This window comes from Nelumbo lutea, chromosome 1 (genome assembly GCF_056320005.1).
Source record: "Nelumbo lutea isolate HS-2025 chromosome 1, American lotus-T2T, whole genome shotgun sequence".
In the NCBI taxonomy this organism is placed as follows: Eukaryota; Viridiplantae; Streptophyta; class Magnoliopsida; order Proteales; family Nelumbonaceae; genus Nelumbo; species Nelumbo lutea.
Window position 1 is genome coordinate 92,397,732 of NC_142684.1, and position 15,194 is coordinate 92,412,925.

At 36.4% G+C, this 15,194-nt stretch overlaps 1 long non-coding RNA gene across 8 annotated transcripts; it reads right to left on the bottom strand.

Moving 5' to 3' along the window:
• Positions 1-516: 516 nt before the first annotated feature.
• On the bottom strand, positions 517-7,079 carry LOC148876136 (uncharacterized). Of its 8 annotated transcripts, none has more exons than XR_016105853.1 (10): positions 6,523-7,079; positions 6,318-6,397; positions 6,060-6,115; positions 5,228-5,336; positions 5,039-5,129; positions 4,859-4,937; positions 4,205-4,284; positions 2,408-2,484; positions 1,076-1,175; positions 517-966 (listed from the first exon to the last, which is right to left on the bottom strand). It is a non-coding gene; the product is annotated as an uncharacterized LOC148876136 (long non-coding RNA). The 8 variants fall into 8 exon arrangements; XR_016105856.1 differs by having other exon boundaries at positions 4,205-4,319; XR_016105854.1 differs by having other exon boundaries at positions 4,854-4,937.
• Positions 7,080-15,194: the final 8,115 nt, after the last annotated feature.

The following is a 15,194-nucleotide window of genomic DNA, read 5'->3' on the forward strand; positions in this document are numbered from 1 at the left end:
CTTCACAAAAGCCATATGGGTTCAGTCTAGCCTCTGTTACAAGGCCTGGTTGAATTCACTACTGAACACAGTGAACCCCTGAATCCATCAGCATGATCTCTTAACGGGCCCAACATTTATACTAAATGGTCATTGAGTCCAGTCACTTTACGAAGGCCACTATAAGAAAATTGATTTTTAGCGATAGTTTGACTGCCTTTAAAAACCTTAAAAACTACCACTAAAAAGCTCTCCGGCAATCGCCAAACTACCGCTAAACTTGGTGTCACTAAAGGGTTCTAGCGGTAGTTTTAGCAACTGCCAATAGAACACAAAAAACGGCCACTATAAATGATCATTAGCGTCAGTTGTGACTACCGCTAAAGGGTAAGACTGAGTGCCACTATAAAGTCTCCGCACCTTTTTTATAGCGGCAGTCAAGATTTCCGCTAAATCTCTATTTATTTTTTTAACCAAAACAACCTAGAAATTGTTACTAATAACCTATAATTTAATTGTAATTGGCTGCAAATCTCATTTATAAATAAACTTGTAATTTTATTCATCCAAATTAAAATTCAATACAAAATAACTTGTTTCTTTTCTTGACAACCTTTGGAACTTTAGTCTTACAAGAAAGAAAAAATAAATAAATAATTACTTTGATTAGTCTACGTGCATAGTATACTACAGTCTTCGAACTCTCTTCCTCTTCTTGTCTTCTCATATACATAGTAATAAGTAGACAATGCTTCATATCTTCAGTGTCTTCTTGATTGTCTTGATGGATGACTTAATAAAGTTGTTCTCGTGGACTTAATGTGTTCTTCAAACTGCTCTCTCATGTTTTCTTCTATTTCTTTTTGTATTTTTTGTTGATCAAAATAGTAACCAGCTTTAGATGCTTTCTGCTCTTATTCAAAGACTCTCATGTCTTCTTCAAAGCTCATATGCCCTTTGGAAATTGATATCTAGATGTCTACAAACCTAGGCAAAGACACCCAGTCATAAAAGCATCATAGCCACTTGCTCTATAGAAATAGAAGATATTAATTAAATTTGGATTTCCAATATTTATATCTAATCAAACCGATACCTGTCTAGTTCCTTCACATCAAGCTGCCCACTGTATATCAGCTTCTGCACCCTTTCATCAACCAGATTGACATGCTCTTTTCCAATATCCAATGAATACCCTAGAATAGGAAGGCCAATCAAGTAAGAAACTGAGACTCAATGGAAATTTGATTTCATCATATTTCTATCTTATAGAGGAAGAAATGTAACTGTAAAATGAAAAAAAGATATCAACAAATTACTAATTGGAAACTTTCTAGTAAGTCTAAAATTAGATTGCATTTATTTTAGTGGATAAAATCAACCAATCAATTACATTATTTCAATTCATTCTGATATATGTCTCCCATTCTCAACCTTGAAGCTTGAGTTGCTCAGCATATCAGATGGCTTCACTGTTGTTTATCAACTGATGGGATGAAAATACCCTTTTAAGATCTCAACTCTAAAGTCCATACTTGTAAGTAATCAAGTCCTCCAAAAGGTAAAAACATGAATTTGGAAACTTTCTAGTAAGTCTATAATTAGAATGCATTTATTTTAGTTGGAGACAGTAAGAATTCAAAGAAATCCAAATTTATTGGGTTACTTCAGATAGCCAGGACCAACATTGGGTAATGGCCCTTCTATAGTGTAACCAGAAGCTGAAAGAAGCCAATGCCTTTGGCCTATAATACCCATGCACTCCCTAGATCAAATAGATTTTTTTTTTTTTGGAAGAAAGGTAAACTATGTTGTATTAAAACCATAAAGTATATGGTCCTCTGTACAACTAGATGCTATACAAGTATAAGCCAAATAAGGACCTCAAAAAAAAAGTTGAAAATGCATCATCTTTGGGTTGGGTTAACTTTCTATATCACCTAGTTGGCATCTTTTGTCCTCTCATCTAGGGCCACCACCATCAATTTTTGGTTTCTCTAGGTCTGGATAGAGAGGCATTGAGCAATGAGGGGAGTTGGAGTTGGGTCTACCCTTTTACATGGTATAATTTTATGAATTGTTTTACATTGTATAATGGAGAGTTTGTTTCTTAATTGGATGATAGTAAGGCTGTTGTAAAAAGCACTTGATTTTCTAAGGTACATACATTCCTTGCTTTTCCATACACTATTTCTTCTTCCTAGCCATTTCATTTTTTTTTATATCTTTTTGAAGGGCTATATGACGGGGTGGGTAGCCCATCCCCCAAACCAGGTGCAGGCGGGATTCGATCCCAAGTCTCCGCTACAACCAGTAGGAGACCTTACCAACCAGCTGGTTGGCACATTGCTCCTAGGCATTTCATATTATTATTCCAGAAAGAATATTGAAAAATGTTGTTTATTCTAAATTCTCCCCATAGCCTTACCCTAGGCTAGTGCTTTCAACTGCCAAAACTATCAAAGAGATACTCCCAATCAAATATGGCACAAAAAACCCCCAATCCTGCAGTGATGCAAATAGGAAACATAAAGTATCAGTAAGTGTTCAAAATGAATCATTCTCACAGCTCAAACAGAACATATAAAAGTGGTTCTATCATAGTATGTAACTTAAATTGAAAATTGTACCCTGTGGGAATTTCATAAACTAGATGGACAAGAAAAAAAAAAAGAAATCCAAGGAGAAGATCAAATCAAATTACACACTGAAACAGTAGTTGCTTTTTCAGCCATTGGCCTTTGGATTCTTGTTGCACTATTATGGGTATAAAATAAGAAAATAGTTTAATTCACTATCATTCTCATGATCTTAATATCACAATAATTTGTACAATTCTTCATATCACCTTTGCTATAAATATATATATATATATATAGAAAATAGTTTAATTCACTATCATTCTCATGATCTTAATATCACAATAATTTGTACAATTCTTCATATCACCTTTGCTATATATATATATATATATATATATATATATATAGGGCCCATTGTACTCCTCAATTCATATAGTTTTTTATTTGTTTTAAAAAATCATGTTAAACAAGTTAGTCAACCATAATTAACCCATCTACCAATGTACCTTCAAACTTTGATTGGAATACTATCCGGTCCTAGAGCATTTCCTACCTTTATCTTTCTTAGGGTTCTTTCACTTCTGAAGATTTTATTCAATGACCATTTCTATGTTTGCAACTCTCCATATATTTCCTAAGGCCTTTAAAATGTGAGCTCTTGATATGCTTTTTATAAATCTTCTCATTCTTTATAGGAATCCTTTGATCTCCACTTTTGATGCATCTAACATGATCTAGGTCTCATTTTCCATCTCTCTCATCCTTAATAGTTTGTACATATTGTTTTTACCTTCTTTTGTACTGGAATACTGGTAGAGTTCATCAGATTCTTTAACCTTAGCTTCATTTAATAATTTCTCAGCTTGCTTCTTAGTATTATTTTCTCTATTTTGTCCATTTCTACTAATTTGCCAATTTTTGGGTCTGATGTAGGCTTGGGCCCAGGCCAGGCCTGGACACAAAATCTAGGCCCAAGCCTGGAAATTTGTGGACTAGGGCAGGCTGGGCTAGAAATGATCACCCCTTATAATGAAATGGCTAAATTGATGCGGTTATGGTTTCTCATGTAGTACACCAGAGTATTTGGATGGAGAGGAATTCAGGAACTGTAGAATCTATGAAGATAATGGAAAACCTTTTGTTCAAACATAGGCAGATGTTTGTTTCCTCACTGATGAGAAAACCATGCTAAAAGATTTTTGAAGTGGAAAGATTTTTTATTTAGATAGAATTATATTTTGGGTGTAGAGGGTGGTGGTACACTGAACTAAAGAAGAAATTTTGCATCGGTTAAGTTTTGTACATTCTTATCATTAATAAAATTGTACAGAACAGAAAAGTAATTAATAAGCTTTTTTGGTTATTTTTTAGATGAGTTAAGCCTTTTTGGTTATTAACCATAAAAAGAAGTTAAGCCAGCCTTGGAATCACTGTTTATCAAAAATTTCAAATGTTGAATTTTGAAATAAAAATGGGAAATGTACTAAATAAATTCTTTGCTCACTTCCTACCAATAAGCAAAGATGCGATTGCATGTTGGTCACGATTAACAATAATAATAATAATGCAAGAATCTCCAACCAGCCATTTTCAATCTTGCACCAAGGAAATGATTATTAAAGATAAGATATTATGGTCCATACCTATAATTTAGTTTCAAAGTCCTCAGGAGACCAGTGCATCAAATTTATTCATGATTTAATTCAAGTTCTCCAGCAGCAACCTGCAGAGAAGTAAGATCCGAGGTGATTGATATACCTGTTAAAAACAAAGTCATCATTGGAAATGAACTTATGAGTAAATAGATGTAGGGTTTTCATAAAAGAGGCTATTGCCTGGTGCAATAGCAAAACCTCTTGCTGACAAGTGAGGTTTTAGGTGAGCCTGAGAGTGGACACTGTAAAAAATGCCAAAGGTAACTTCCATATTCAGTCCATCCCTTCCATGACTCTAGATAGATTGGACAAACATTGGATAGTGGCCCTTTTAGGGCTTCTCATAATTTTGTTTGCAGAGGGATTTCTGGTTAGGTCATTCAGGGAAGAAGCCTGAGGAGGTGTTTGCCTACGTGGTCATTTCCTTGAGGGATTTCTCAAGAAAATGGGACCAAAGTAATTAACGTGTTTTCACTACTTTCACAACCTATAAACGGTAAAAGTCCATTTTTTCTTTATTGTCTGTTTTCATTCTCAAAAGTGGGTCCCAGATACTGTGTCAACAAAAGATAATGGGTGGACTAAACAATGATTCCTATGATGAGTAAATGGGTTTCATAGATTATTTGGTGCCAACCTTACCAGAGGAACCAACACAAGAATCGGCTACTTTTTTGAACTTAAGATTGTTTTCAACCTTTCTCAACTCCACCACTTGTTGCTATTGAAAAGAAAAGGGCAGAGTAAGAATAGAATAGCAACAATAAAGAAAAGGAAAATGCTCAAAAATATATAATGAAACAGGGAGGAATGAGGTTTAACCTTGTACAACTCCTTCCACCATATGTCCACTCTTGTTGTAGTAGCCTCCATTCCATAAACAACCACCATAAAATGTAGATATTGCTCGTTTCTGGGTAAACAAGAACAATCGCCATAAACAATAAATATTAAATAAAAGAAAGACAACCCCAAAAACCAATAGAATGTAAAAGCAACATATACACAGACCATGTCCTCATGCGGCATTTGAAGTCTAACTTTGTCAATGAAGAAATGCCCAACAAAGGCAGATCGTTTTCTTTGCAATTCAGGATTTGCTCTGCTACCAATAAAAGATCTACAAATAAGGCAAAGCCACAAAATCAGACTCCTGAAATATGAGAAATCACAAAAAAGGCAAACGGTTTTAGTACCATGTCTACAACTTATTATGTTCTTTTCATACAACCCATCATATAATACATATTTCTTATGTTTTATTTAGGGCTTTACTATCAAAATATAAAAGATTCAAAGGGATTTGAGGAGAGAGAAAGAAAAGGACAAAAGAAGAGGGCTCATACATTTTCTTTTTCCTCTTTTTGTTTTTGAAATTATCTTTTCTTTCACAAACAGAACATGGGAAGAATATTAGATTTTTTTTGTTAAAATTTTCTGTCATTACTCTCTCTTTCTCCATCTTAATTCTTTTATTAGTAGAAAACTACAGCCTTGTTTGGCTGCTAATAGTTTTTTACATCCAGATTCTCTATTAATTGCTTTAACCATGGAACCTAGTTGCAGAATCCCCTGCTAGATGATGAGTCCAACCTATCATTTGTTTCCTACGATAAAGAAAGGAAAAACTTGTTTGCAACTGATACTCTTCTGCTCTTGCACCACTACATCCAACCCCATGCAACTAAACAATGGATCAGGATTTCATGGATTCTTTAAACCATCACTAATACGTATATGTATGCATGTCTTCTTAGACAATATTTCTCATGGGTTTATAAGGTAGTAAGCTAGGACCGAAAGAAGTAAGCTAGGATGGAAATTAGAAAAAGTTCAAGCTTACCTTATTTGTCAGAGATGGATCAACTAGAAAACTGTGGCCGTTCTTTTTGGGCTAGCCTGAAATCGAAAATAATAAGAGAACACAGGGTGTTCACTCCATTCTTCCCAAAATCTGATAGAACTTTCATTACTAAATTCTATAAATTTACAGGAAACTAAAAATATCTGGAGCACCATGTTACAAAAATATACTATATTTATTAACAAGATGAATTAGGAAAAAGAAATTTTGATTTATTGATTTGTTAAAGTACATTACCTCTGGAGACGAGATAGGGGGTAGGCGCGCTAATTGGTATAAGAGTGTTGATGGAGCCAAACGGGGGGGATAGGGAAAACCTAAAAACAACAAAAAAGACAAATAGAACAATTGAAAAAAAAAAAAAAAACTTCTCTAAAGAGATTTCGAGAAATGGAAATTAATATAGCGGATACTTCTATTATTGGCCCTAGAAGGATTTTACCATTGAAAAAGAGAGAACGAACCAAGCAAACACTCCCTCAAGGATTCTGCCTTCAGCCCCAACCTTATAAGTCACACGCGACTCCGAGATTTCTCACTCCCTCATGTCTACCCTAATTCCAACTTCCTACCTAATCAATTTCAAATCTGCCGCTTCTACTTGTCGCTGTCAAGGATGCCATCCGATGAAATATGCTACTAACCTCCATCGCCACCCTGCACTTCATCTACCGATTCATGCGAAGAGGAAGCATGGGTTTGGGCCCTGATTAAAACCGAGGCTCACCGGAACACCGATGCTAAACTCGCACTCACCAGACTCTCGCTCGCTTCATCTCCTTCAACCTCAGCAATAAGCTCTGATCCTCCACCCTCCTCTCCACTCTCCTCTATGATCTCTTCCTTAGCTTCTTCTCCATCGATCCCTCTCTCCGTTCTGCCACCCTTGCTGACCGGCCTCCTTGATGACCATTGAAAATGTGGGAACGGTTTAAGGCCTTAGGCGAGTGAATTCGCGCGGAATATTATTTGACTGCACGGATAATTTTTTATCAACTGGTGGTGTATTTTTGCTTTGTGCTTTTTATACTTTTTAAATAAAATATTTAAATGTGCATAGCGGCAGAGTAAAGCGCAACTTTTAAAATTACCAGCACTCGCCGTTTAGCCCCTTTTAAAACCTAAACTATCAACTTTTAAATGTGCATATGGCCAAGAATTGTCGTATTAAGCGAGTTTAAATGGTCTTACATTTAACATACTCCATAATAATCAAACACGCGTGACAAGAGATGATCTATTTTTCGATTACAAGGTATTACATTCTCTACTCGGATGGATCATATTAAAATCTTTGTAAACATTTTTTAAAATATAATATAATATATATATTGCAAAACAAATATCAAACAACTTTGAAATCAATTATTGATAGTTTAGGTTTCCATCAGAGAGAGTACAGTCCCCGATCATTTACTTTGTCCGACAAAGGAACTGATTCTGTCACTATGATCAAAGACTGCCCCAACATACCTAGGTTTTGACCCCAAAAGGATCTCACTGATTAACATATCAAAGACAGTCCAATCCGACACCTAGTGCAGTACTATAATCAAGTCTAGGGGTTAAGTGTAACTTTCTAATTTTGCCCATCAGTCTCCAAGATCCAGGGCATAATTGGAAAATGGTCCGAGTCCAATGTTTCAAGTAACACACATTATATGTGCTTCGAGTCTCACCCCGACAGCTGAGACAAGCTACCCCAACTAACTTGGCAACATATTAGTGTCAGCCTTGACAGATTAAATCTCTCTAAGTCTATCCAACAACTGAAAACATTCTAAACTAATACGAATTTCACAAGTGTCCAGTTTAAGGATAATTACACAAAAACATACCAGATATAACATGAATCAATTATGTACTTTTATTCATTTACAATAAATGTCAAATGTACATCAATCTGATTGGAGCTAAGAGCATACACTGTCTAACAACCTTGCCTCATGGTGTAAACCTCATACTTCAAGGCTTAAGCATTTTGAAACAATGGTGGTAGGTAGAATTTTTAAAATTTTTCTAATGCCTCCTATGAATCAATTTTTCGGTAATTTTGACATCTAAAATTTTGAGATCGATTTTACATTGAATTAGACCAAATTTGAAAAGCAAATTAAAACTAATAGTAGTTCACACACAATATCAGTCTCAAAATCGACATGCAGCTAAAGATGGTGTAGTATGTACGTGAAGCCAATTCAATAACACCGTTTTAGCAAAACCAGTTTCTAACTTGCTTTGATCAATGTAGGTATGTGAACTTGATATTCTTTGATGTTTTTCTTGCAAAAGCAAAGTAGAGAACTAATGGAAATCAGTTCCTATCACAATTGAATTGAATTAGGATTTTAGGCAAGCAAGTGAGAAGAGAAGAGAGCAAGTGATTGGGGAGAACAAATTAATTTGTCCCTCCTCTTTTAGTCCCTTATATAGAGCACTCTCCTAATCTAATTAGGAGATTATCCAAATCAAATTTGGATCAAGACTTTATCTTTAACTGATAAGCATTATCTTTTTAAGAGAATGGGTGCTCCATACCTAGATCCATGCCCATTTTCAATCCAAATCACATGACAATTTATCTAGTGACTTCTTAACTAATCATATTGGTAATGGGCCTTAGGCCCATTTTCTTTAATGGTTCCCAAGGTGTTGCATGACCACTTTAGGCTTGAATATTGTATGGTGTGAGACTCGCAAAGGTCTCGCACAAGTCAATAAAGGTTTAGCCCTACCTTTAGAAGATGTTAGGTTGAATTCACTACTCAAGGGTAGTGAACCCCAAACCCAATTAGCTTGGGCTCAAACTGAGTCCAACATTTTTATATAAATGATCATTGGATTCAGCCGCATTGTGGGACTCACAAAGGTCTCACACAAGTCAATAAGGGTTTAGCCCTACCTCTAGAAGATGTTAGGTTGAATTCACTACTCAAGGGCAGTGAACCCCAAACCCAATTAGCTTGGGCTCAAATTGAACCCAACATTTTTACATAAATGATCATTGGATTCAACCACACTATGAATATCCAAGAATATGGGCTTATATAAAATAAACCCCAACAAGTAATCAACCCTATAATAGTTACTTTGACGCAGCATGGAAGCAATGAGAACCGGAGCTGGCTATGCAAGCACCGGGCGTCCGCTAGCACCTAGCGAAAAACACCAATTTCTCTAGGAGAGAGAAAAATGTAGCGAAAATAGGAAGAAGAGAACTTGAAGAAATTCTGAAAATCTGAAGTATGAATTGATTAATAATTCTAGGAAATAGCAATATTTATAATACATTGAAAAATTATAAAAGAACTAGGAAAAGAAATTAGATTTGATCTAAACATCTCAAACTTGTAGATAGGATCGAACTCTTCTTGACTTGTAGATAGGATCGAACTCTTCTTGACTTGATCTCCCCCGTCCGATCTCCCTTGATCTTATCCATGCATGAATCTTGGATTATCTAGAATTCTTGGATTCTTGATGAGTCTTGGATTCTTTGAATTCTTGATAAGTCTTGGATTCTTGATGAATCTTGGTCTATCTTAATTTCTTGGATCTTGCTAATCTTGGATTCTTGAGTTTTTTATTATCTTGAATTCTTGAGTTCTTGATTATCTTGAATTATTGAATTCTTGATGGATCTTGAATTCTTGAATTCTTGATGTATTTTGAATTCCTGAATTATCTTGGATTCTTTGTGTTCTTTGGCTTATCTTGAATTCTTCCCATGATTTGTTGCCCATATGATGAGATGGGCCTCCATCATTGCCTGACGCAGTGTGAAAGCAATGAGAACCGGAGCTGGCTATGCAAGCACCGGGCGTCCGCTAGCACCTAGCGAAAAACACCGATTTCTCTAGGAGAGAGAAAAATGTAGCGAAAATAGGAAGAAGAGAACTTGAAGAAATTCTGAAAATCTGAAGTATGAATTGATTAATAATTCTAGGAAATAGCAGTATTTATAATACATTGAGAAATTATAAAAGAACTAGGAAAAGAAATTAGATTTGATCTAAACATCACAAACTTGTAGATAGGATCGAACTCTTCTTGACTTGTAGATAGGATCGAACTCTTCTTGACTTGATCTCCCCCATCCGATCTCCCTTGATCTTATCCATGCATGAATCTTGAATTATCTAGAATTCTTGGATTCTTGATGAGTCTTGTATTCTTTGAATTCTTGATAAGTCTTGGATTCTTGATGAGTCTTGGTCTATCTTAATTTCTTGGATCTTGCTAATCTTGGATTCTTGAGTTCTTGATTATCTTGAATTCTTGAGTTCTTGATTATCTTGAATTCTTGATTATCTTGAATTCTTGAATTCTTGGTGGATCTTGAATTCTTGAATTCTTGATGTATTTTGAATTCCTGAATTATCTTGGATTCTTTGTGTTCTTTGGCTTATCTTGAATTCTTCCCATGATTTGTCGCCCATATGATGAGATGGGCCTCCATCATTCTCCCTCACTTGGAAAAGACTCGACCCCGAGTCGTGGCTAGGATATGCGAGGGTCATCTCTGGTAGGTAGCGATGAAGGTCAGCAAGTATTAAAGCACTGGGAAATTGTGTAGTAGCTTCCCCTGAGAAATTGTTAACATAGATTGCGGATGCTCTCTTATCACATATACGATCAGCAGACCAACATGGATGAAGTGTTTTGGCCGCTTGTTCAACATCAATTCCTTTCCCCGATTCTGTCATCCAATAAAGGGCTTGGTTCTGATACGGCCTTAGACCACACATGAGTGTTTTTGGGGGATCCATTTCCTCCAGATTGTATGTATCTGCAGTACCGACAAGCTTATTTATAGCTGACTTTGAGATAACTTATTCATCGTTACTTTGCTCAAGATGTTGGCCCCCCTTTCTTCGTTTCAAAAGAGGCAAGAGTGTTGCAGTTTCATTTGAATCACCCTCTAGGCTTAAGGAACGTTTTCGCTTGTCAAGATCCTTCGGGATAACTTCTACCTTCTGATATGGCTTAATTTTCAGCAATTTGAAAAGAGCCAGAAGAGGACAAAGAGTAGAATCGAAATATGAAGGAACTTCTAACTTCCATGAAGACTTATCACCCTCAATGAAAATGGAACTGTGAATGTGAAAGCTTACACACAGTACAATTTCTTGCATCAAACTAAGGTCTTCTGGCATAGCTACACATCGACCACAAACCTTAACCTTTGAAGAATTTACAAGGGGACATATGATTCTAGTACCAAGAACAAAATCAATGTGGTGCTGTATATCTCGCATGGGTGAGAGTTCATGTGGTAGTTCATCTGGAACTACATCATGGAACTCATCAAGTAGTCCCTGCACTTCCACTGGAATTTTATTTTCCTCTACTGTTTCATTCATATTTTTCAACAAATGTACCTCGTGGGTATCCTTACATTCTTTCATAAATTTAGCATGATGATGGGTAATACTAAGAAAATTTCTCTCATTTTCTTTTGGGGCCTTAGGAATATTCTCTTCAGCCATGGGTAACAAAGTGTAACGTATACCCTCTTTTTCAAATTGGTAGGTATTCTTCCCACCCATGTGCCTTGCATCTGTATCAAATTGCCAACGCCTCCCTAACAAAATATGGAAAGCATCCATATCTACAATATCACAATATACTTCATCATGGTACTTACCAATTGAAAAAGGTACCTTGCAACGTTCTTCCACTCGTACGCCGCCTCCTTCCTTGATCCACCCAATTGTGTATGGGTTGGGATGTTTTTCAGGAATCAGCTGTAATTGTTGGATGACATCCCTGCAAATAATATTTTCTTGAATACCACTATCAATAATTAAATTAAATAATTTTCCCTTGATAGTACATCTGATACGAAATAATCTGTGCCGTTGAGAAGTATCCTTATTTTTCTCGGACAACATTAATTTTCTTACCACACAAGTATACTCCTCATGTTCATATGGACCCTCTTCATCCTCCCCATCAGGTCCACAATATACCTCTTCCTCAATATCTTCTTCCTCTTCCCTTTCTACCATATTAACTGCCTTCCTCCTGGGACAGTCACTGGATCTATGTCCAACCTCATTACATTTAAAACATTTAATAGGAGCAGGCCTTGCATAAGGGTTACTGGGTTTAGGAGGGTTGGAAGGATTACCTCGAGTATGTCCTCCTGTAGTAGCCTTACCGGCGTTACTTGTACTTGTCGGGTGAGAAGGTTGTGCTACCGGTACTGACTTGTTCCTATCGACAGTTGCTGGCCTGTTGTTGCTTCCACTGTACCGGCGATAATTATCACTACGTGCCTTGTCCTAGAACATTAATTCTGCTTTCAAGGCTAGGTTCCTTGCTTCCTGCACACTAAGAACCATCTGTACACCAATTTTATCTCTGATAGACGGTCTTAAACCGCATAGATAACGGGCTGCCTGCTGGTTATCACTTTCAGATAATTGATTTCTTTCAGCTAATCTCAAAAATTCAGATGTATATTCATTAACACTACGAGTACCCTGCGCACACCTCTGATAAGATTCAAACATATATTGTTCATAGTTAGGAGGTGAAAATCTACCTCTAATTAATTGTTTCATGCGCCTCCAGGTTCAAACAGGACCCCTTCCTTCTCTCATCCAGGTCTCTCTCATCCGTTCCCACCAAACAGATGCGCCTCCCTTTAATCGGAAAGCTACTAATTTTACCCTTCGTTCCTCTGGTATTTCCATGTAATCAAAGAACCTATCGACTTTTGTGATCCAATCCAAAAGTCCCTCTATACCAAGATCTCCACTAAAAGTAGGAATGTCTACCTTGAGTTTAAATTCATCATTATTCCTACGAGGGTTGAAATTACCTTGATTGTGCCAATTTCTACCGTTTCTATCGTTGCCGGGAAGAATTGGAGCACCACCAAATTCGAAATCATCATCACTGTCGTCGTCAAGAACTGGACGTCGGGACGTAGTAGCGACGGATGGTCTGTCGTAGTCGCCTCCTGCGGTCTGCTGTGGATTTTCTCGGATTCGTGGGACAACCTCCCATAACAAGGTTTGCAATTGTTCAGTCACCTCTGCCAACTGTTGTTCGATGTTACGTGTGGCTGTACGCTGCTCTTCGATTGCTCTCCAAACAGCTGGGAACCCCTGATCTCCGTCACGGGGTGGGTTGCGACTGCTACCGTCTGGGTTGGACATGACTGGGCGAATTCCCTGCTCTGATACCACCTGACGCAGCGTGGAAGCAATGAGAACCGGAACTGGCTATGCAAGCACCGGGCGTCCGCTAGCACCTAGCGAAAAACACCGATTTCTCTAAGAGAGAGAAAAATGTAGCGAAAATAGGAAGAAGAGAACTTGAAGAAATTCTGAAAATCTGAAGTATGAATTGATTAATAATTCTAGGAAATAGCAATATTTATAATACATTGAGAAATTATAAAAGAACTAGGAAAAGAAATTAGATTTGATCTAAACATCTCAAACTTGTAGATAGGATCGAACTCTTCTTGACTTGTAGATAGGATCGAACTCTTCTTGACTTGATCTCCCCCGTCCGATCTCCCTTGATCTTATCCATGCATGAATCTTGGATTATCTAGAATTCTTGGATTCTTGATGAGTCTTGGATTCTTTGAATTCTTGATAAGTCTTGGATTCTTGATGAGTCTTGGTCTATCTTAATGTCTTGGATCTTGCTAATCTTGGATTCTTGAGTTCTTGATTATCTTGAATTCTTGAGTTCTTGATTATCTTGAATTCTTGAATTCTTGAATTCTTGATAAGTCTTGGATTCTTGATGAGTCTTGGTCTATCTTAATTTCTTGGATCTTGCTAATCTTGATTATCTTGAGTTCTTGATTATATTGAATTCTTGAATTCTTGATGTATTTTGAATTCCTGAATTATCTTGGATTCTTTGTGTTCTTTGGCTTATCTTGAATTCTTCCCATGATTTGTCGCCCATATGATGAGATGGGCCTCCATCATACTTACACCTAAACTCTTGGCCCATAATCATCAAAACATTGCCCATACGAAATGACATCTTCCCTTACTACAAAATGTAGTGTACACTCTTTGCTTTGTCTAACAAAGGGTCTGACTCCATCACTATGATCACCCACTCAAGTAATTTCCTAAACTGCCCCAACATACCTAAATATTTGATGCTTGATGGATCTCACTGATTTGCATATCAAAGACAATTCAATCCAAAACCTAATGCAATATCATAAGCAAGTTTGTGGTTAAGTATAACTTAATTTTTAGATTTGCCCATCCATCTTCAAGGTTCGGGTTTAGTACTTCTTCCAAAAAACCACTAGCTATGCTTTGGGTCTAACCCTACCAGCTGAGGTAAGTTGTTCCACTAATTTGGTAGCACACCAATGTCAACCTTGTTAGGATAAAGTCCCCAAGTCTATTCAATGATTAAGAACAATCTAAACTAACAAAGTCTCAAAATTTTCCAGTTTAAAGAGTAATCACAAAAATATACAAATTAAAATATAAAAAAAATGTACTTCATTAATTTACTGATAAATGTTTTGTATATATCAATTTGATTAAAGCTAAGGGCATACATTGTATAACAATTAGATGGTGGGCAAGGGTGACACAGTTAAATAATTGAAAAATGAGCGAATTATTAAGTATAGTTTGGCTAATTTATAAGGAAAATAAATCAGAAATTTCAATCAATAATGTTTAGAGCATGGTTTTGAAAACCATATCAAACTAGATAGTTGGATTGGTTAACCAAGTAACCGGTCATGAATCTGGGTCCAATTTTGGCCCCAAAACCATCTAACTTTGCCTCGAACCAGACATTTAGACCATTTAACCCAGAAATCGATGGCCAAAATGGTTCCATTTTCGGTCTGGTTTTTAAAACCATGCTTAGAATACAACCAAGAGAAACAAGCTACAATAAAAGTGAACAAAAGTAATCGATTAGGTATGAATAAGACAATAATGAGAGAATTCTACCAAGAATTAGTAACCTAAGCAATATCTGGTTTGTTGTTCTAAGCCTTATTCTTTCAATTCTTTTTCATTTTAGGGAAGAATTGGCAAGAATGAATAATATTATAGCATTTGGTTACAAAATTCAAAATGAAAAATCAACCTATGCACAAAA